Source organism: Aulonocara sp. 'chitande type north' Nkhata Bay, linkage group LG4 (assembly GCF_057382095.1).
Source record: "Aulonocara sp. 'chitande type north' Nkhata Bay isolate Kocher_YH1m ecotype deep benthic linkage group LG4, A_spYH_male_GT1.1, whole genome shotgun sequence".
NCBI lineage: Eukaryota > Metazoa > Chordata > Actinopteri > Cichliformes > Cichlidae > Aulonocara > Aulonocara sp. 'chitande type north' Nkhata Bay.
The window spans coordinates 14516755-14537929 of record NC_141347.1 but is presented as its reverse complement, the minus strand read 5'-3'; the positions used below and the strand labels follow the sequence as shown (position 1 = coordinate 14537929).

The window sequence follows — 21175 nt, the reverse complement described above, 5'->3', positions numbered from 1 at the left end:
AACAGGACACTTTCACTGCCCTGTCTGTAAGATTACAATCATACGGCGTGGGGATATGGCAAGGCATTTATTGTCTTGTCAGCATTCTTCAATGCCAAGTCAGCCACCATTATCAGGACTGCTCCCCGCTGAACTCTTCGAGGAGACCCGTCTCCCCCCCCCCCCAAGGTTTTGTCTTCGGTATCTGAACCATTTTCTGAGTCTTTGTTAGAACATTCATAAGCTCTACCCTCTGTGTTCAATAAAACTGCAGCTGATGGAAAGTCCATGAAAATGACATGCCCTCACTGTGGCCTTACTCTTCGTAGCTCTGGCAAGCTATTTGCACACTGGAGAGAGGAAGCCAAAGCTGTGCTTGAAGGACAACACGTGCCCATTTTCAGACTGAAAAAGCGCAAGTTCCAGGAAGTCAGTCAGGTCAGTATTCACTTTAAACAGTAGTGTAATTACATGGTTAGTGACATTTGAATAACTGTTAAAAAACTGTTCTGCAACAGAGAAATAACTATGTTTTCATCCCCATTTGCCTGACACAGGAGCCAGCAGTTGTTGAAGATCTGCGTCCTGCTGTGCAGTGGGCTGTCCAAAATAAGGCACATGTAACAATGCCCAAATATCTGTCCTTAAATCAAGGGGACCAGCAGAGGGTCTTAAGAGACATGTCAGAGGAAGAAGACACTGGAGCAAGGGACTTGTTCCTCTTTGTTTTTCAGTTTGCAAAGGACATGGAGCTCTTTTTGAAAGCATGTGCTGATGATCAGGGGCTAAGGGTCAGTGCTATGTTTGACATGTAATGGACAAATGAAGGCACTGGCTGTGTTTGTTTAATATGTTGTTGTTGTTGTTGTTGTTTTGTTTTTGCATAGTACAAAATTCCAATTAAACTTATTTCAAAATGTTGTTCACTTGATTCTGTGTCCATACTTATAATAAATGATTACAGTGAAACAGCATTAAATGTAAATGTAACAGCATTTTTTTAAACTTGTAATTTCAAAATAAAAAGCTTATTGTTGATATTAACAGTAAAGAATTGTAATCAATAATATTTTTATACATTTTAAACATTAACACTCTGGGCTCTATCCTGGCTATCTGTGGACACTTCACTTATTCTTTTTTTTGACTACTGCACTGCAGTGGACCAAAACAATGACACGGGTTTGATCTTAAGGATCTAATAGTTATGTGTGTTGTGCATGACATTGCCACACAAATATGTATTTGCAAGATAGAGTAGAATAAATTATGACGCATGAAATATTACATAGGCTGCAGTGAATTTCTGTTGATACAGCCAATTGAGCTTTGAGTTTCCCAGTCAAACTTAGCTTTGAAGCACCTGCTAAAAACACTTTTACTCTTTTACATTTCATAACAAGACACCATAGCCAAAATATTAACAAAATATATATTATTAAAAAATTCAAAGCTGCACATACAGCAACAAACACCGTTAGTAAATGTGTCCTGGAGTTTATGCAGGTGCAGAAAGTGCTGCTGCTGTAAGTCAGCCTAACAGCTTACAGATCACTTATTTTTCTGGAAAGATGGTAGGAAGGGCATCACTGCTCATTTCTACAGTCTCCCAGATCTTGGAATACAATCCCTTTGTACCATGAAACCACTTCGCAGTACTAGGAGTCCACTAAAACCTATAAAGAGAGTGATCCTGGAAGAAATGGGGCACACACTAGTGACCTCAACAATTGCAAGACGGCCTTTTCCCCGATGCTCAGATGGGGAAAAAAAGGAAGTTTCATGAAAACATTAGGACTTTATCACCGTTTTACCAGAAAAGTTAATGGTAATATATAACCTAACTGGCTATAAAGAGTAAAACATTTAGATACAATTTTGATTTTGATGAAAAGGACTGGTGCTATTTTAAAGAGTCACGTCGGTAAAAGTAGATAAATGTTTTAAGAAATATACATTTTATAGCATTTTGTGAACATACACAAAAAGTGGCCATTTTTGGCAACAAACAAGCTGAGAGAGAGTTGTATATTTTTGGCTCTCCTTGAACAAAAATAATAGTGCATAATAATCAATGTTGATGTTAATCAATTAGATGTCCCAGACACTACTATTAATAATACAGCAGTGCCTCGTTTATCGCTGGTGTTACGTTCAAAAAATAACCCGCGGTAGGTGAAATCCATAGCCAACTTTATTTTTTACAATTATTACAGATGTTAAGACTGTAAAACCCCTCACTACATGCTTTATACACTTTTCTCAGACAGGAATGAACATTTTCACACTTTTCTCTTTGTTTAAACACTCTTAGAGTTCAAACCTTTGTAGAAACACAAGTCCAGTATTATGGAATGAAACCTAAAGGTGCATTTGAGGGTGCAAAACGTTTCGTCGGCATTGTTGTGTTTGTTTGGGAGAAAACTTCCAAACGTACAGTACAGCACTTCAGAGTTACACTGCTAGCGATCGAAGATTTATGTAAATTCGACAAGCTAAACGCATTCTGTACTGTACAGCGGGAGTCCCCAACCTTTTTTGCACCACAGACCACTTTAATGTCAGACAATATTTTCAGGGAACTACCTTTAAGGTGTCGCGGATAAATACAACAAAAGAATAAAAAAAAGAAACTGTGGTATTTTGTAAATATAATAATAAACGTGACTTGAGCTGTGCGCCAGCAACAATGACAGTGACATCCTCCTCTCTGCTTCTTAACGCTCTCTGGTCGCTATGGTAACGCGTAAATAGTTCTTTCAAAATAAGACACACAACTACAACCATACATTTCACACCGGAGGATCAACCCTCGCGGAACGGTACCAAAGGACTCACGGACCGGGACCGGTCCGTGGGCCTATTAGGGACCGCTCCTGTACAGGAGACACTGGACTAGATTGATTGACAAAGGTCTACAGCAATCAGAACGCACAACACGATGTACTGTAAAAATAATAATAAATCAGCGAAACAGCAAGTGTCACTTTTGGCCACGAACAATTTAGGGGATGGTGAATTTTTTTTGAACAAACCCAGAGTGTTAAAACCCCCCCCACTTAAAACCAATTTATAGTAACAAAAACGCAATTTAGTTTTCGCTGTCAAAGTCGATTTAACCGAAGTTACGTGTTTACGGCTAGTGTGGAGGTCACGTGTTTCCGGTTACTGTGGAGGTCACGTGTTTCCGGTTACTGTGGAGCTCCACAGTGGACAGTGGCTGCAGCCAGGTGCTCTTGGTTTTAGTTTTCAGATTTATTTGTCATATGCAAGTTAGCACAGGGTCAACATTGCAATTAAATGTGTTTGACGAGCAGCAGTCACTCAGCAGCATGCACAGTAGGAGAAAATATATTAAAATAAAATAAAATAATAAAGAAAATAGAAAAATAGCAAGGAGCAAAATATTAGAGAGACATGGTAAAAGAGAAAAGATGACTGAATATATATGTATCTATAAATATAAATATATGTACATTAGTGATTAAAAAATGAAAATCTTGAAAATAAATATGACGGGAGGGCAGATGGGATATTGCACAGGAATGAGCAGCAGAAAATTAAAGTATTGCACTTGTGACAATACTTGTGATCTTTCCTTCCTTCCATCCTTCTTTCCTTTGTGACAAAGCTTGTGATCCTTCCTTCCATCCTTCTTTCCTTTGTGACAATGCTTGTGATCCTTCCTTCCATCCTTCTTTCCTTTGTGACAATGCATGTGATCCTTCCTTCCATCCTTCTTTCCTTTGTGACAATGCATGTGATCCTTCCCTCCTTCTTTCCTTTGTGACAAAGCTTGTGATCCTTCCTTCCATCCTTCTTTCCTTTGTGACAATGCTTGTGATCCTTCCTTCCATCCTTCTTTCCTTTGTAACAATGCATGTGATCCTTCCCTCCTTCTTTCCTTTGTGACAAAGCTTGTGATCCTTCCTTCCATCCTTCTTTCCTTTGTGACAATGCATGTGATTCTTCCTTCCATCCTTCTTTCCTTTGTGACATTGCATGTCATCCTGCCTTCCATCGTTCTTTCCTTTGTGACAATGCATGTGATCCTTCCTTCCATCCTTCTTTCCTTTGTGACAATGCATGTGATCCTTCCTTCCATCCTTCTTTCCTTTGTGACAATGCATGTGATTCTTCCTTCCATCCTTCTTTCCTTTGTGACATTGCATGTCATCCTGCCTTCCATCGTTCTTTCCTTTGTGACAATGCATGTGATCCTTCCTTCCATCCTTCTTTCCTTTGTGACAATGCATGTGATCCTTCCTTCCATCGTTCTTTCCTTTGTGACAATGCATGTGATTCTTCCTTCCATCCTTCTTTCCTTTGTGACATTGCATGTCATCCTGCCTTCCATCGTTCTTTCCTTTGTGACAATGCATGTGATCCTTCCTTCCATCCTTCTTTACTTTGTGACAATGCATGTGATCCTTCCTTCCATCGTTCTTTCCTTTGTGACAATGCATGTGATCCTTCCTTCCATCCTTCTCTCCTTTGTGACAATGCATGTGATTCTTCCTTCCATCCTTCTTTCCTTTGTGACAATGCTTGTGATCCTTCCTTCCTTCCTTCCTTCCTTCCTTCCTTCCTTCCTTCTTTCCTTTGTGACAATGCATGTGATCCTTCCATCCATCCTTCTTTCCTTTGTGACAAAGCTTGTGATCCTTCCTTCCATCCTTCTTTCCTTTGTGACAAAGCTTGTGATCTTTCCTTCCATCCTTCTTTCCTTAGTTTAGTTTCAGTTTTCAGATTTATTTGTCATATGCAAGTTAGCACAGGGTCAACATTGCAATTAAATGTGTTTGACGAGCAGCAGTCACTCAGCAGCATGCACAGTAGGAGAAAATATATTAAAATAAAATAAAACAATAAAGAAAATAGAAAAATAGTAAAGAGCAAAATATTAGAGAGACATGGTAAAAGAGAAAAGATGACTGAATATATATGTATCTATAAATATAAATATATGTACATTAGTGATTAAATAAGAAAATCTTGAAAAGAAATATGACGGGAGGGCAGATGGGATATTGCACAGGAATGAGCAGCAGAAAATTAAAGTATTGCACTTGTGACAAAGCTTGTGATCTTTCCTTCCTTCCATCCTTCTTTCCTTTGTGACAAAGCTTGTGATCCATCCTTCCATCCTTCTTTCCTTTGTGACAATGCATGTCATCCTGCCTTCCATCGTTCTTTCCTTTGTGACAATGCATGTGATCCTTCCTTCCATCCTTCTTTCCTTTGTGACAATGCTTGTGATCCTTCCTTCCATCCTTCTTTCCTTTGTGACAATGCATGTGATCCTTCCTTCCATCCTTCTTTCCTTTGTGACAATGCATGTGATTCTTCCTTCCATCCTTCTTTCCTTTGTGACACTGCATGTCATCCTGCCTTCCATCGTTCTTTCCTTTGTGACAATGCATGTGATCCTTCCTTCCATCCTTCTTTCCTTTGTGACAATGCTTGTGATCCTTCCTTCCATCCTTCTTTCCTTTGTGACAATGCTTGTGATCCTTCCTTCCATCCTTCTTTCCTTTGTGACAATGCATGTGATTCTTCCTTCCATCCTTCTTTCCTTTGTGACATTGCATGTCATCCTGCCTTCCATCGTTCTTTCCTTTGTGACAATGCATGTGATCCTTCCTTCCATCCTTCTTTCCTTTGTGACAACGCATGTGATTCTTCCTTCCATCCTTCTTTCCTTTGTGACATTGCATGTCATCCTGCCTTCCATCGTTCTTTCCTTTGTGACAATGCATGTGATCCTTCCTTCCATCCTTCTTTCCTTTGTGACAATGCCTGTGATCCTTCCTTCCATCCTTCTTTCCTTTGTGACAATGCTTGTGATCCTTCCTTCCATCCTTCTTTCCTTTGTGACAATGCTTGTGATCCTTCCTTCCATCCTTCTTTCCTTTGTGACAATGCATGTGATTCTTCCTTCCATCCTTCTTTCCTTTGTGACATTGCATGTCATCCTGCCTTCCATCGTTCTTTCCTTTGTGACAATGCATGTGATCCTTCCTTCCATCCTTCTTTCCTTTGTGACAACGCATGTGATTCTTCCTTCCATCCTTCTTTCCTTTGTGACATTGCATGTCATCCTGCCTTCCATCGTTCTTTCCTTTGTGACAATGCATGTGATCCTTCCTTCCATCCTTCTTTCCTTTGTGACAATGCTTGTGATCCTTCCTTCCATCCTTCTTTCCTTTGTGACAATGCTTGTGATCCTTCCTTCCTTCCATCCTTCTTTCCTTTGTGACAATGCATGTGATCCTTCCTCCCATCCTTCTTTCCTTTGTGACAAAGCTTGTGATCCTTCCTTCCATCCTTCTTTCCTTTGTGACAAAGCTTGTGATCTTTCCTCCCATCCTTCTTTCCTTTGTGACAAAGCTTGTGATCCTTCCTTCCATCCTTCTTTCCTTTGTGACAAAGCTTGTGATCTTTCCTTCCATCCTTCTTTCCTTAATTTAGTTTCAGTTTTCAGATTTATTTGTCATATGCAAGTTAGCACAGGGTCAACATTGCAATTAAATGTGTTTGACGAGCAGCAGTCACTCAGCAGCATGCACAGTAGGAGAAAATATATTAAAATAAAATAAAACAATAAAGAAAATAGAAAAATAGTAAGGAGCAAAATATTAGAGAGACATGGTAAAAGAGAAAAGATGACTGAATATATATGTATCTATAAATATAAATATATGTACATTAGTGATTAAATAAGAAAATCTTGAAAAGAAATATGACGGGAGGGCAGATGGGATATTGCATAGGAATGAGCAGCAGAAAATTAAAGTATTGCACTTGTGACAAAGCTTGTGATCTTTCCTTCCTTCCATCCTTCTTTCCTTTGTGACAAAGCTTGTGATCCTTCCTTCCATCCTTCTTTCCTTTGTGACAATGCATGTGATCCTTCCTTCCATCCTTCTTTCCTTTGTGACATTGCATGTCATCCTGCCTTCCATCCTTCTTTCCTTTGTGACAATGCATGTGATCCTTCCTTCCATCCTTCTTTCCTTTGTGACAATGCTTGTGATCCTTCCTTCCATCCTTCTTTCCTTTGTGACAATGCTTGTGATCCTTCCTTCCATCCTTCTTTCCTTTGTGACAATGCATGTGATTCTTCCTTCCATCCTTCTTTCCTTTGTGACATTGCATGTCATCCTGCCTTCCATCGTTCTTTCCTTTGTGACAATGCATGTGATCCTTCCTTCCATCCTTCTTTCCTTTGTGACAATGCATGTGATTCTTCCTTCCATCCTTCTTTCCTTTGTGACAATGCATGTGATTCTTCCTTCCATCCTTCTTTCCTTTGTGACACTGCATGTCATCCTGCCTTCCATCGTTCTTTCCTTTGTGACAATGCATGTGATCCTTCCTTCCATCCTTCTTTCCTTTGTGACAATGCTTGTGATCCTTCCTTCCATCCTTCTTTCCTTTGTGACAATGCTTGTGATCCTTCCTTCCATCCTTCTTTCCTTTGTGACAATGCATGTGATTCTTCCTTCCATCCTTCTTTCCTTTGTGACATTGCATGTCATCCTGCCTTCCATCATTCTTTCCTTTGTGACAATGCATGTGATCCTTCCTTCCATCCTTCTTTCCTTTGTGACAACGCATGTGATTCTTCCTTCCATCCTTCTTTCCTTTGTGACATTGCATGTCATCCTGCCTTCCATCGTTCTTTCCTTTGTGACAATGCATGTGATCCTTCCTTCCATCCTTCTTTCCTTTGTGACAATGCTTGTGATCCTTCCTTCCATCCTTCTTTCCTTTGTGACAATGCTTGTGATCCTTCCTTCCTTCCATCCTTCTTTCCTTTGTGACAATGCATGTGATCCTTCCTCCCATCCTTCTTTCCTTTGTGACAAAGCTTGTGATCCTTCCTTCCATCCTTCTTTCCTTTGTGACAAAGCTTGTGATCTTTCCTCCCATCCTTCTTTCCTTTGTGACAAAGCTTGTGATCCTTCCTTCCATCCTTCTTTCCTTTGTGACAAAGCTTGTGATCTTTCCTTCCATCCTTCTTTCCTTAATTTAGTTTCAGTTTTCAGATTTATTTGTCATATGCAAGTTAGCACAGGGTCAACATTGCAATTAAATGTGTTTGACGAGCAGCAGTCACTCAGCAGCATGCACAGTAGGAGAAAATATATTAAAATAAAATAAAACAATAAAGAAAATAGAAAAATAGTAAGGAGCAAAATATTAGAGAGACATGGTAAAAGAGAAAAGATGACTGAATATATATGTATCTATAAATATAAATATATGTACATTAGTGATTAAATAAGAAAATCTTGAAAAGAAATATGACGGGAGGGCAGATGGGATATTGCACAGGAATGAGCAGCAGAAAATTAAAGTATTGCACTTGTGACAAAGCTTGTGATCTTTCCTTCCTTCCATCCTTCTTTCCTTTGTGACAAAGCTTGTGATCCTTCCTTCCATCCTTCTTTCCTTTGTGACAATGCTTGTGATCCTTCCTTCCATCCTTCTTTCCTTTGTGACAATGCATGTGATCCTTCCTTCCATCCTTCTTTCCTTTGTGACAATGCATGTGATCCTTCCTTCCATCCTTCTTTCCTTTGTGACAATGCATGTGATCCTTCCTTCCATCCTTCTTTCCTTTGTGACAAAGCTTGTGATCCTTCCTTCCATCCTTCTTTCCTTTGTGACAATGCATGTGATCCTTCCTTCCATCCTTCTTTCCTTTGTGACATTGCATGTCATCCTGCCTTCCATCCTTCTTTCCTTTGTGACAATGCATGTGATCCTTCCTTCCATCCTTCTTTCCTTTGTGACAATGCTTGTGATCCTTCCTTCCATCCTTCTTTCCTTTGTGACAATGCTTGTGATCCTTCCTTCCATCCTTCTTTCCTTTGTGACAATGCATGTGATTCTTCCTTCCATCCTTCTTTCCTTTGTGACATTGCATGTCATCCTGCCTTCCATCGTTCTTTCCTTTGTGACAATGCATGTGATCCTTCCTTCCATCCTTCTTTCCTTTGTGACAATGCATGTGATTCTTCCTTCCATCCTTCTTTCCTTTGTGACAATGCATGTGATTCTTCCTTCCATCCTTCTTTCCTTTGTGACACTGCATGTCATCCTGCCTTCCATCGTTCTTTCCTTTGTGACAATGCATGTGATCCTTCCTTCCATCCTTCTTTCCTTTGTGACAATGCTTGTGATCCTTCCTTCCATCCTTCTTTCCTTTGTGACAATGCTTGTGATCCTTCCTTCCATCCTTCTTTCCTTTGTGACAATGCATGTGATTCTTCCTTCCATCCTTCTTTCCTTTGTGACATTGCATGTCATCCTGCCTTCCATCATTCTTTCCTTTGTGACAATGCATGTGATCCTTCCTTCCATCCTTCTTTCCTTTGTGACAACGCATGTGATTCTTCCTTCCATCCTTCTTTCCTTTGTGACATTGCATGTCATCCTGCCTTCCATCGTTCTTTCCTTTGTGACAATGCATGTGATCCTTCCTTCCATCCTTCTTTCCTTTGTGACAATGCTTGTGATCCTTCCTTCCATCCTTCTTTCCTTTGTGACAATGCTTGTGATCCTTCCTTCCTTCCATCCTTCTTTCCTTTGTGACAATGCATGTGATCCTTCCTCCCATCCTTCTTTCCTTTGTGACAAAGCTTGTGATCCTTCCTTCCATCCTTCTTTCCTTTGTGACAAAGCTTGTGATCTTTCCTCCCATCCTTCTTTCCTTTGTGACAAAGCTTGTGATCCTTCCTTCCATCCTTCTTTCCTTTGTGACAAAGCTTGTGATCTTTCCTTCCATCCTTCTTTCCTTAATTTAGTTTCAGTTTTCAGATTTATTTGTCATATGCAAGTTAGCACAGGGTCAACATTGCAATTAAATGTGTTTGACGAGCAGCAGTCACTCAGCAGCATGCACAGTAGGAGAAAATATATTAAAATAAAATAAAACAATAAAGAAAATAGAAAAATAGTAAGGAGCAAAATATTAGAGAGACATGGTAAAAGAGAAAAGATGACTGAATATATATGTATCTATAAATATAAATATATGTACATTAGTGATTAAATAAGAAAATCTTGAAAAGAAATATGACGGGAGGGCAGATGGGATATTGCACAGGAATGAGCAGCAGAAAATTAAAGTATTGCACTTGTGACAAAGCTTGTGATCTTTCCTTCCTTCCATCCTTCTTTCCTTTGTGACAAAGCTTGTGATCCTTCCTTCCATCCTTCTTTCCTTTGTGACAATGCTTGTGATCCTTCCTTCCATCCTTCTTTCCTTTGTGACAATGCATGTGATCCTTCCTTCCATCCTTCTTTCCTTTGTGACAATGCATGTGATCCTTCCCTCCTTCTTTCCTTTGTGACAAAGCTTGTGATCCTTCCTTCCATCCTTCTTTCCTTTGTGACAATGCTTGTGATCCTTCCTTCCATCCTTCTTTCCTTTGTAACAATGCATGTGATCCTTCCCTCCTTCTTTCCTTTGTGACAAAGCTTGTGATCCTTCCTTCCATCCTTCTTTCCTTTGTGACAAAGCTTGTGATCCTTCCTTCCATCCTTCTTTCCTTAGTTTAGTTTTAGTTTTCAGATTTATTTGTCATATGCAAGTTAGCACAGGGTCAACATTGCAATTAAATGTGTTTGACGAGCAGCAGTCACTCAGCAGCATGCACAGTAGGAGAAAATATATTAAAATAAAATAAAATAATAAAGAAAATAGAAAAATAGCAAGGAGCAAAATATTAGAGAGACATGGTAAAAGAGAAAAGATGACTGAATATATATGTATCTATAAATATAAATATATGTACATTAGTGATTAAATAAGAAAATCTTGAAAAGAAATATGACGGGAGGGCAGATGGGATATTGCACAGGAATGAGCAGCAGAAAATTAAAGTATTGCACTTGTGACAAAGCTTGTGATCTTTCCTTCCTTCCATCCTTCTTTCCTTTGTGACAAAGCTTGTGATCCTTCCTTCCATCCTTCTTTCCTTTGTGACAATGCTTGTGATCCTTCCTTCCATCCTTCTTTCCTTTGTGACAATGCTTGTGATCCTTCCTTCCATGCTTCTTTCCTTTGTGACAATGCATGTGATCCTTCCTTCCATCCTTCTTTCCTTTGTGACAATGCATGTGATCCTTCCTTCCATCCTTCTTTCCTTTGTGACAATGCATGTGATTCTTCCTTCCATCCTTCTTTCCTTTGTGACAATGCTTGTGATCCTTCCTTCCATCCTTCTTTCCTTTGTGACAAAGCTTGTGATCCTTCCTTCCATCCTTCTTTCATTTGTGACAAAGCTTGTGATCCTTCCTTCAATCCTTCTTTCCTTTGTGACAAAGCTTGTGATCCATCCTTCCATCCTTCTTTCCTTTGTGACAATGCATGTAATCCTTCCTTCCATCCTTCTTTCCTTTGTGACAATGCTTGTGATCCTTCCTTCCATCCTTCTTTCCTTTGTAACAATGCATGTGATCCTTCCTTCCATCCTTCTTTCCTTTGTGACAATGCATGTGATCCTTCCTTCCACCCTTCTTTCCTTTGTGACAATGCATGTGATCCTTCCTTCCATCCTTCTTTCCTTTGTGACAAAGCTTGTGATCCTTCCTTCCATCCTTCTTTCCTTAGTTTAGTTTTAGTTTTCAGATTTATTTGTCATATGCAAGTTAGCACAGGGTCAACATTGCAATTAAATGTGTTTGACGAGCAGCAGTCACTCAGCAGCATGCACAGTAGGAGAAAATATATTAAAATAAAATAAAACAATAAAGAAAATAGAAAAATAGTAAGGAGCAAAATATTAGAGAGACATGGTAAAAGAGAAAAGATGACTGAATATATATGTATCTATAAATATAAATATATGTACATTAGTGATTAAATAAGAAAATCTTGAAAAGAAATATGACGGGAGGGCAGATGGGATATTGCACAGGAATGAGCAGCAGAAAATTAAAGTATTGCACTTGTGACAAAGCTTGTGATCTTTCCTTCCTTCCATCCTTCTTTCCTTTGTGACAATGCATGTGATTCTTCCTTCCATCCTTCTTTCCTTTGTGACATTGCATGTCATCCTGCCTTCCATCGTTCTTTCCTTTGTGACAATGCATGTGATCCTTCCTTCCATCCTTCTTTCCTTTGTGACAATGCATGTGATCCTTCCTTCCATCCTTCTTTCCTTTGTGACAAAGCTTGTGATCCCTCCTTCCATCCTTCTTTCCTTTGTGACAAAGCTTGTGATCCATCCTTCCATCCTTCTTTCCTTTGTGACAATGCATGTGATCCTTCCTTCCATCCTTCTTTCCTTTGTGACAATGCATGTGATTCTTCCTTCCATCCTTCTTTCCTTTGTGACATTGCATGTCATCCTGCCTTCCATCGTTCTTTCCTTTGTGACAATGCATGTGATCCTTCCTTCCATCCTTCTTTCCTTTGTGACAATGCTTGTGATCCTTCCTTCCATCCTTCTTTCCTTTGTGACAATGCATGTGATCCTTCCTTCCATCCTTCTTTCCTTTGTGACAATGCTTGTGATTCTTCCTTCCATCCTTCTTTCCTTTGTGACAATGCATGTGATCCTTCCTTCCATCCTTCTTTCCTTTGTGACAATGCATGTGATTCTTCCTTCCATCCTTCTTTCCTTTGTGACATTGCATGTCATCCTGCCTTCCATCGTTCTTTCCTTTGTGACAATGCATGTGATCCTTCCTTCCATCCTTCTTTCCTTTGTGACAATGCTTGTGATCCTTCCTTCCATCCTTCTTTCCTTTGTGACAATGCATGTGATCCTTCCTTCCATCCTTCTTTCCTTTGTGACAATGCATGTGATTCTTCCTTCCATCCTTCTTTCCTTTGTGACATTGCATGTCATCCTGCCTTCCATCCTTCTTTCCTTTGTGACAATGCATGTGATCCTTCCTTCCATCCTTCTTTCCTTTGTGACAATGCTTGTGATCCTTCCTTCCATCCTTCTTTCCTTTGTGACAATGCATGTGATCCTTCCTTCCATCCTTCTTTCCTTTGTGACAATGCATGTGATTCTTCCTTCCATCCTTCTTTCCTTTGTGACATTGCATGTCATCCTGCCTTCCATCCTTCTTTCCTTTGTGACAATGCATGTGATCCTTCCTTCCATCCTTCTTTCCTTTGTGACAATGCTTGTGATCCTTCCTTCCATCCTTCTTTCCTTTGTGACAATGCTTGTGATCCTTCCTTCCATCCTTCTTTCCTTTGTGACAATGCATGTGATTCTTCCTTCCATCCTTCTTTCCTTTGTGACATTGCATGTCATCCTGCCTTCCATCGTTCTTTCCTTTGTGAGAATGCATGTGATCCTTCCTTCCATCCTTCTTTCCTTTGTGACAATGCATTTTATTCTTCCTTCCATCCTTCTTTCCTTTGTGACAATGCTTGTGATCCTTCCTTCCTTCCATCCTTCTTTCCTTTGTGACAATGCATGTGATCCTTCCATCCATTCTTCTTTCCTTTGTGACAATGCTTGTGATCTTTCCTCCCATCCTTCTTTCCTTTGTGACAAAGCTTGTGATCCTTCCTTCCATCCTTCTTTCCTTTGTCACAAAGCTTGTGATCTTTCCTTCTATCCTTCTTTCCTTAGTTTAGTTTCAGTTTTCAGATTTATTTGTCATATGCAAGTTAGCACAGGGTCAACATTGCAATTGAATGTGTTTGACGAGCAGCAGTCACTCAGCAGCATGCACAGTAGGAGAAAATATATTAAAATAAAATAAAACAATATAGAAAATAGAAAAATAGTAAGGAGCAAAATATTAGAGAGACATGGTAAAAGAGAAAAGATGACTGAATATATATGTATCTATAAATATAAATATATGTACATTAGTGATTAAATAAGAAAATCTTGAAAAGAAATATGACGGGAGGGCAGATGGGATATTGCACAGGAATGAGCAGCAGAAAATTAAAGTATTGCACTTGTGACAAAGCTTGTGATCTTTCCTTCCTTCCATCCTTCTTTCCTTTGTGACAAAGCTTGTGATCCTTCCTTCCTTCCTTCCATCCTTCTTTCCTTTGTGACATTGCATGTGATCCTTCCTTCCATCCTTCTTTCCTTTGTGACAAAGCTTGTGATACTTCCTTCCATCCTTCTTTCCTTTGTGACATTGCTTGTGATCCTTCCTTCCATCCTTCTTTCCTTTGTGACAATGCATGTGATCCTTCCTTCCATCCTTCTTTCCTTTGTGACAATGCATGTGATTCTTCCTTTCATCCTTCTTTCCTTTGTGACAATGCATGTCATCCTGCCTTCCATCCTTCTTTCCTTTGTGACAATGCATGTGATCCTTCCTTCCATCCTTCTTTCCTTTGTGACAATGCTTGTGATCCTTCCTTCCATCCTTCTTTCCTTTGTGACAATGCTTGTGATCCTTCCTTCCATCCTTCTTTCCTTTGCGACAATGCATGTGATTCTTCCTTCCATCCTTCTTTCCTTTGTGACATTGCATGTCATCCTGCCTTCCATCGTTCTTTCCTTTGTGACAATGCATGTGATCCTTCCTTCCATCCTTCTTTCCTTTGTGACAATGCATGTCATCCTTCCTTCCATCCTTCTTTCCTTTGTGACAATGCATGTCATCCTTCCTTCCATCCTTCTTTCCTTTGTGACAAATCTTGTGATCCTTCCTTCGATCCTTCTTTCCTTTGTGACAAAGCTTGTGATCCTTCCTTCCATCCTTCTTTCCTTTGTGACAATGCATGTCATGCTTCCTTCCATCCTTCTTTCCTTTGTGACAATGCATGTGATCCTTCCTTCCATCCTTCTTTCCTTTGTGACAAAGCTTGTGATCCTTCCTTCCATTCTTCTTTCCTTTGTGACAAAGCTTGTGATCCTTCCTTCCATCCTTCTTTCCTTTGTGACAATGCATGTGATCCTTCCTTCCATCCTTCTTTCCTTTGTGACAATGCTTGTGATCCTTCCTTCCATCCTTCTTTCCTTTGTGACAATGCATGTGATCCTTCCATCCATCCTTCTTTCCTTTGTGACAAAGCTTGTGATCTTTCCTCCCATCCTTCTTTCCTTTGTGACAAAGCTTGTGATCCTTCCTTCCATCCTTCTTTCCTTTGTGACAAAGCTTGTGATCTTTCCTTCCATCCTTCTTTCCTTAATTTAGTTTCAGTTTTCAGATTTATTTGTCATATGCAAGTTAGCACAGGGTCAACATTGCAATTAAATGTGTTTGACGAGCAGCAGTCACTCAGCAGCATGCACAGTAGGAGAAAATATATTAAAATAAAATAAAACAATAAAGAAAATAGAAAAATAGTAAGGAGCAAAATATTAGAGAGACATGGTGTCGAGGAGGGAAATTATTTTACTGCTATTGTCAAATAATTGTCATTGCATTAATAATATAATCTGCAGCATGGATATTGCATTCCAAGGTTTAAACAGTGTCTCTTTCAGAAAGACTGAGTTGCAGGCTGACAGGAAGTTGTATGCAGAAGTGAAACCAGGAAGTTATTTTGAGCCGCAGGCTAAGACGAGGCTTTAACAATGTAACAGATAGCTTTAAGAAGGCCTTAAGCAGCTATGACTATTTTATACACAATGCATATCTGTGCTTATTAAAGAGTTGGAGCTCGGTCAATTAATTGGGGGTCGGAAGCTTTGTTCGGCGCGATGTTCGGACAATCTATTGTGCAAGTGACTTGGAGCCAGAGAAGGAATTGCAATACATGCTTACAGAACACTTATATATCAGATCATTTTATATTAAGGTTTTAGTAGAGGTTCTTGATTAAAACATTTATTTAGTAGAAGACATACACATAGTCTCAGTGAGCTTCTGGTCTGGTAAAAGGTCAGAAGTGCAACAGGTGAATTGAGAAAGAGCATTTGAGGACGAGACACAGACAGTAGGTGAAGAGATGACACAAAGAGCATGTGAGGTCAACACACACACACACACACACACTTTAAATTAGATTTATTTAGAGGAGAGGTTAGTTATGTTTGGCTGTAACTGCAAAATTGTCTTGGTAAAAGAGGAACCGTTTCTTGGTGTCTCGGCAAGAAAGAGGAACAAGACAAGAACTGAAAGGTAGACAGGAAGGGCTAGCCATGAAAATAGAAGATGATTTTCTAGGTGAAAAGTCAATGATGATGTTGATCTGATCTATGTATAAAATGTATCTGTGACGTATGAAGGGGCGTCAGTAAATAAACCCTGATGCTATAAAATATCTGTTCATGCTTTGATTAAGTCGAAGACTACTTCCTGTCTGCGTACAGAGTTGTCTTCCCACGCGTGTATTCATTAAAATCTTCGTTTGACTTCACCCGGCCGGATCGGTGTGGTTATTCTTCGATCACCTCTTGTACCCTTCCTCAATATTGAATCTTAACATTTGGGGGCTTCGTCCGGTTATTGAGGAAGGAGAGTTGGAGGTTTGGACGGAGAAATCCGGGGTCTTGGGTGGTCTGACGGGCAGACATGAATTCCAGTGGTCTAAGTGAGTGGGCATAAGCCGGCTTATCCAAAAGGTAAGGCACTACCTGTTGAATTATTTCCAAAGTGTGCCAAATTGGATATGATAAAATTTAAGTCTACTCACTGAAGTTACTGGTGGATGTCTGTTTTGATTTTGATGAGAATGTCATGACAGTACTGAGGATTTAAAGCAGTTGGACTGCTGGTAATGGTTGAATGCGGTTGGACCGCTAAAAGGAAAAGCAGTTGGACTGCTCAGTGTTTTTAGTATCTTAGGGAATTTGGTTATTTTTTGGTTATAAGGTTGGACCTGCTTCAGTCTTACACTTGGTTGGGTGTTTTACTGTTGTTCCAAAGTATTATAAATTACTCAAGAACGCCAGTTGGACTGGTAGGAAGCGCAGAGCCCGGAGGTTACGCTCCCTCCTTGTCGTGGACGCGCGACATTGACCTCTCGGCGAAGAGGGTTAGTTCAGTGTGGTTTAGCTGTGGGGTACAGGGCATCCCGGAATTAAGCTAGGAGATAGAGTCTCCTTACCGTTTGGAACGGTATCTGCGCTTTTTTGGGCAGCAAAGGTTGGACCTTGGGTGTTGGACACTTTTAAATTGAGTTAGGGAGTTTAGAGATGAGGCCAGAAACTGTTGGACAGATACTGGTTAATTGATTACAAAAAAGTTGGACTTTTATCGGTTAGACCGTTAACTTAAATTTTTCGAAATTCGGTAGGTGTTAAAAGGCAGAAAATCTGTGCAGTTGTAAATATAAGACGTCTCTGTATTAAAAAAGATCTCTGTGGGTCGAGTCAGCAATGCACTGACTGCCTGCTGCTATTCTTAGATGAAGAGTGTGTGTGCATGCAAATGAGGCAGCTGATGCAGAGCGCATGAGAGGATTATGCTTTCGGTTTTGTGTGTCATTCAGCTCTATAACTATTGTTTGTAAATGTGGATAAATGTCTGCAATTAAAATGCTGGCTTAGTAAATAATAACATTGTAAATATATGAATGGTGACAGCGTTTCAAAATAGAATATAAGAATTGTTTGTGTTTAAAACCAACGTTTAGGTAAAGAAGATTTAAGGTGGATTTGAAGGCATAAACAAAAAATAAAAGGGTTACAGTCTGCAAGTGTTGTTAATTCATGAGCTGACTGGATGCAGAGTAAGTGGAGTGGTCATCCTGGGAGGATTGAATGATGCTCTAACTCTGTGGTCAAGTCAGACATAGGCTTTAAGCAACCATGAGCCACTAATAAGCGTGACAAATTAATGAGTATGTGTAAATTGAACTTGTTAAATAGTTTTGATAGGAGTAACTCAATGAGCACGCAATAAAGTGGACTTTTTAGGGGCAGTTTATCACTGACACCATAAAAAGCAACTTAATTAGTAGTTCAATAACAAATTGTAAAGATAACCGTTGTTATTTGAAGAGAGAGAGAAAATTCAGGTTACGTATAGTGAATAAATAAGGAAATGTTAATCTCTGCGTCATTCCACACTGAAATTTCAATTGTAGGGGATCATTTGGAGGTGAATTGTGTAGGACACGGGGAGACAGAAGAATCTCCCCATGAGTTTTCAGTGTGCATAGAAATTGAGGAGGCTGAACTGGGAGCCTGGCTGGGTCGTTGTTTTTGTTTATTTGAGGGTCTGCTGGAAGTTTGTGAAAACGACCACCTTGATATGTGGGAGCCTTCTCGGGCAGCGATTTTTTTGTTAAACATGTGGCAGGCTGTGCAACATGGAGAAAGCTTTGACATAATGTCATAAAGGTGATTTCTTGGTTTTAGATTTATTAGTATGGGATGCTTGAGGGTGTGTTGCTGTAAAGTATATAAGGGACGCGCAGCGCCGTTAATGGGTTTAAAATAAATGAAAAAACACTAATCCGAGGAACTATTGGAGAGGTAAGTATACGGAGATGAGCGCGTTGCGCATAAGGGTTGCTGGTGTCATATATTAACACTTTGAGGGCGAATAATTTTGATTGAGTGTCAACGCTTGAGAACGCGAGGACAGCGTCTAAAGTGCTGGGTTAAACTTTGTGTATCACCGAGCAGGGGAAGAGGAGCCAGTGGTTGCGAGAACAGCGAGACGAAGACTGAAACCGAAAGTTAAGCGTGTCTGGGTGACCTAGACCAAGAAGGTGGAGTCGACCAACGCCATTGGAAGAGGTAAGTCTGTGTTTCAGAGAATGGCTGACAGCTCGGGTGCGACACCTAGTAGGAAAAGGGGATGCAAACCTCTGAAGGATCAGCTCGAACAGCTTAAGAAAGTTGTTCGCTTGGCTTCCCCTGGAGTATTAAAATCAGCAGAGAAAGAGTGCCAAGCGATGGAGGTTGAGGTAAGTAAACCTATTATATCCCAACAGGAAGGGCTGGGTGATAAAATACCTCTGAGCTTGGTGTTAAAAACTGAAGGAGAAGTGTACGGACAAATGCATGAGGCCCTACGTGCGTCCATAGAGGCATTAACGGCATTGGAGGTTATAAAGCAGAGAGTAATGCAGGGAGGGCCAGAAGAGGAGAATGAAGACCGTGCGACGTCATCAGAAGAAGAAGACGATGAGGAGGACGAAGATGGAGGACCTGAGCCCCAACCAAGTACAAGCCTAATTTTGAGGAAAAGAAGTGTGAAGAGAGACCAAGCACAGAGACAGCCCATATTTAGGAGCTCAAAGGGAAAAGGAAAGTCGAGGAAAAGTAGAAAAGTGAGTTTTGAACAAGGAGCTCCTGACCCTGGTTTAAGTCTGCCTCTAATAGCAGGTCCAAAGAACGAACCAGTTTATCGCGCCTATAAGGTGAGAGATTTGGAAGCATTGGTTAAACAACTTCCACCAATAACCAAGGGAGAACATTGGGAAGGAGAAGAATTAGCGCTGGGCGACTTTCGCGCTTTGGCCGGACGTTGTATGCTGGGTGGTGGGTTAGTAGATGTAGAGCAGATAGCTCAAACAACTAGATATGCAAATGACCTGAAATATCATGAGGTGCAGAGTGACTTAGCAGATGCAGTTCGGGAGAAGGACCCAACTCCTAACTCTGGAGCCATTCCAAAAATTATTTGGGATCCCAAAAACACACCCAGAGAGTGTTTAGCTAAAGCAAAGGAACAATGGTTGTTAGGAACAGGAATACATCCGGGGAAGGAGGGTGAAAGTAGAGCGTGGTTTCGTTCGGCAGTGCTGGCAGGGCTGCCCAACCAGGTTGCAGTTGACTTGGAAAAGAACCCAGATTTTGCCGTTGCAGACTCGGTGCAGTGGGAGAGACATGTGACCCACAGACTTCAGCAGGAACAGGATTTGACGAACAAACAAAAGAAAGAGTTAGATGAAGTACAGGCGCAGCTGCTTAGGCTGCAGCTGGGTGAGGCTCGCGAAAAATATAATGCGAAGAAAAAAGAACTGAAAGAACTAAATAAGACTATAATGGTGGCAAGGTCTCAGCCCGATCCTGTGCCTGACTGGCCAGATCAGGATCCGGGTCTCTACCCTGATGACCGTTGGCCCGCCAATGCACCAAGGCAGCGTCAACCCGTAGGGAATTGGGGGACCGGTGGACCGCAGAGAGGGCGTGGTGGATCCGTGAGGGGAGGACAAAGGGCTCGGAATCCGGGGAATCCTGGCAGTGTGTCTTGGACTGGCTGTTACAGCTGTGGAGCAGAAGGACACTGGTCCCGAGAATGCCCTGAATCGCAGCGAAATTATCAGAGGCGAGGCTATCAACCCCAGGCACGAGGAGGCCCAAGACAAAGAGTTGCTTACAGGGGAGCACATCAAGCTCCAAACCCGAATGCAGCACCAGCCCCCAGTACCCAGTAGCCGACTGGGGCTGGGAGGGGGAGCAATACTGATGGAGCCCGGAGAAACTGAACAGCGTGGGGACGGCAGAACCTATGCTGTCAATGATGATGATCCAGCATTGACACAGCTGGGAAAACAGACTTTGAAGCACCAATATGTGGTGTCCTCACAGGTGCCTGGAAAATCTCATGGGCAGGGACCTGCTTGTGAAACTGGGATCACCTTCAAAGACTCAATATCTAGTCCAGAACTCTGAACAACCCACTGTCGAAATCTACTGGGGGAGGCTAGTGGAAGAAGGCATTTTGAGACATTATCAGCTGTGGAAACCCTGGGTAATGAGCCTGGCCGTCTATTCCCCCCCGCGAGATCCTTTCCACGTTACACTCTTTTATGATAGGGAAGATAACGATATCTATTGGGAACAGTTCCAGTCTGATCTTGAGGGACAGACGTGGAATGTGCAAACACATAACATTTATGTTGGACCAGAAGGTGTGGCCGCGGCTGTGAAATTTACTGATGAACAACTGCCTTGGTACAATGTGGGAGAGGATTCAGCCCCTCACATTACATTGGCGGTCCACGAGGGTCATGGGCCAAGAGATCTGGGACCAATGGTCAAGCGGGCGCTGGACAACGCATGCTGGCAAAGCACCCAAATTCCAAACGTCTGGTATGCACCAAAATGTAAAATATATCGCATAACTTGTTTGTCCAACGATGCAGTGATCTTAGAACATAAAGAAATCTCCAGAATACATGGCAGGGAAAGAGTGGATCATCCTGATGCAGTAGCTGAGCTCTCAAAATTGCCTGGTACTTTGTGGTCCGCAGGGCCCACAGATGTAGGTCTAGCTAACTGTTCGCCTGTCCTGTTCCGGCTGAAGTCTGACATACCATTTAACAGACCATAATAGAAGC

At 41.0% G+C, this 21175-nt stretch overlaps 1 pseudogene; it reads left to right on the top strand.

Moving 5' to 3' along the window:
- The first annotated feature begins 18435 nt into the window (after nucleotides 1-18435).
- LOC147332189 (uncharacterized) lies at nucleotides 18436-20905 on the top strand (annotated as a pseudogene).
- Nucleotides 20906-21175: the final 270 nt, after the last annotated feature.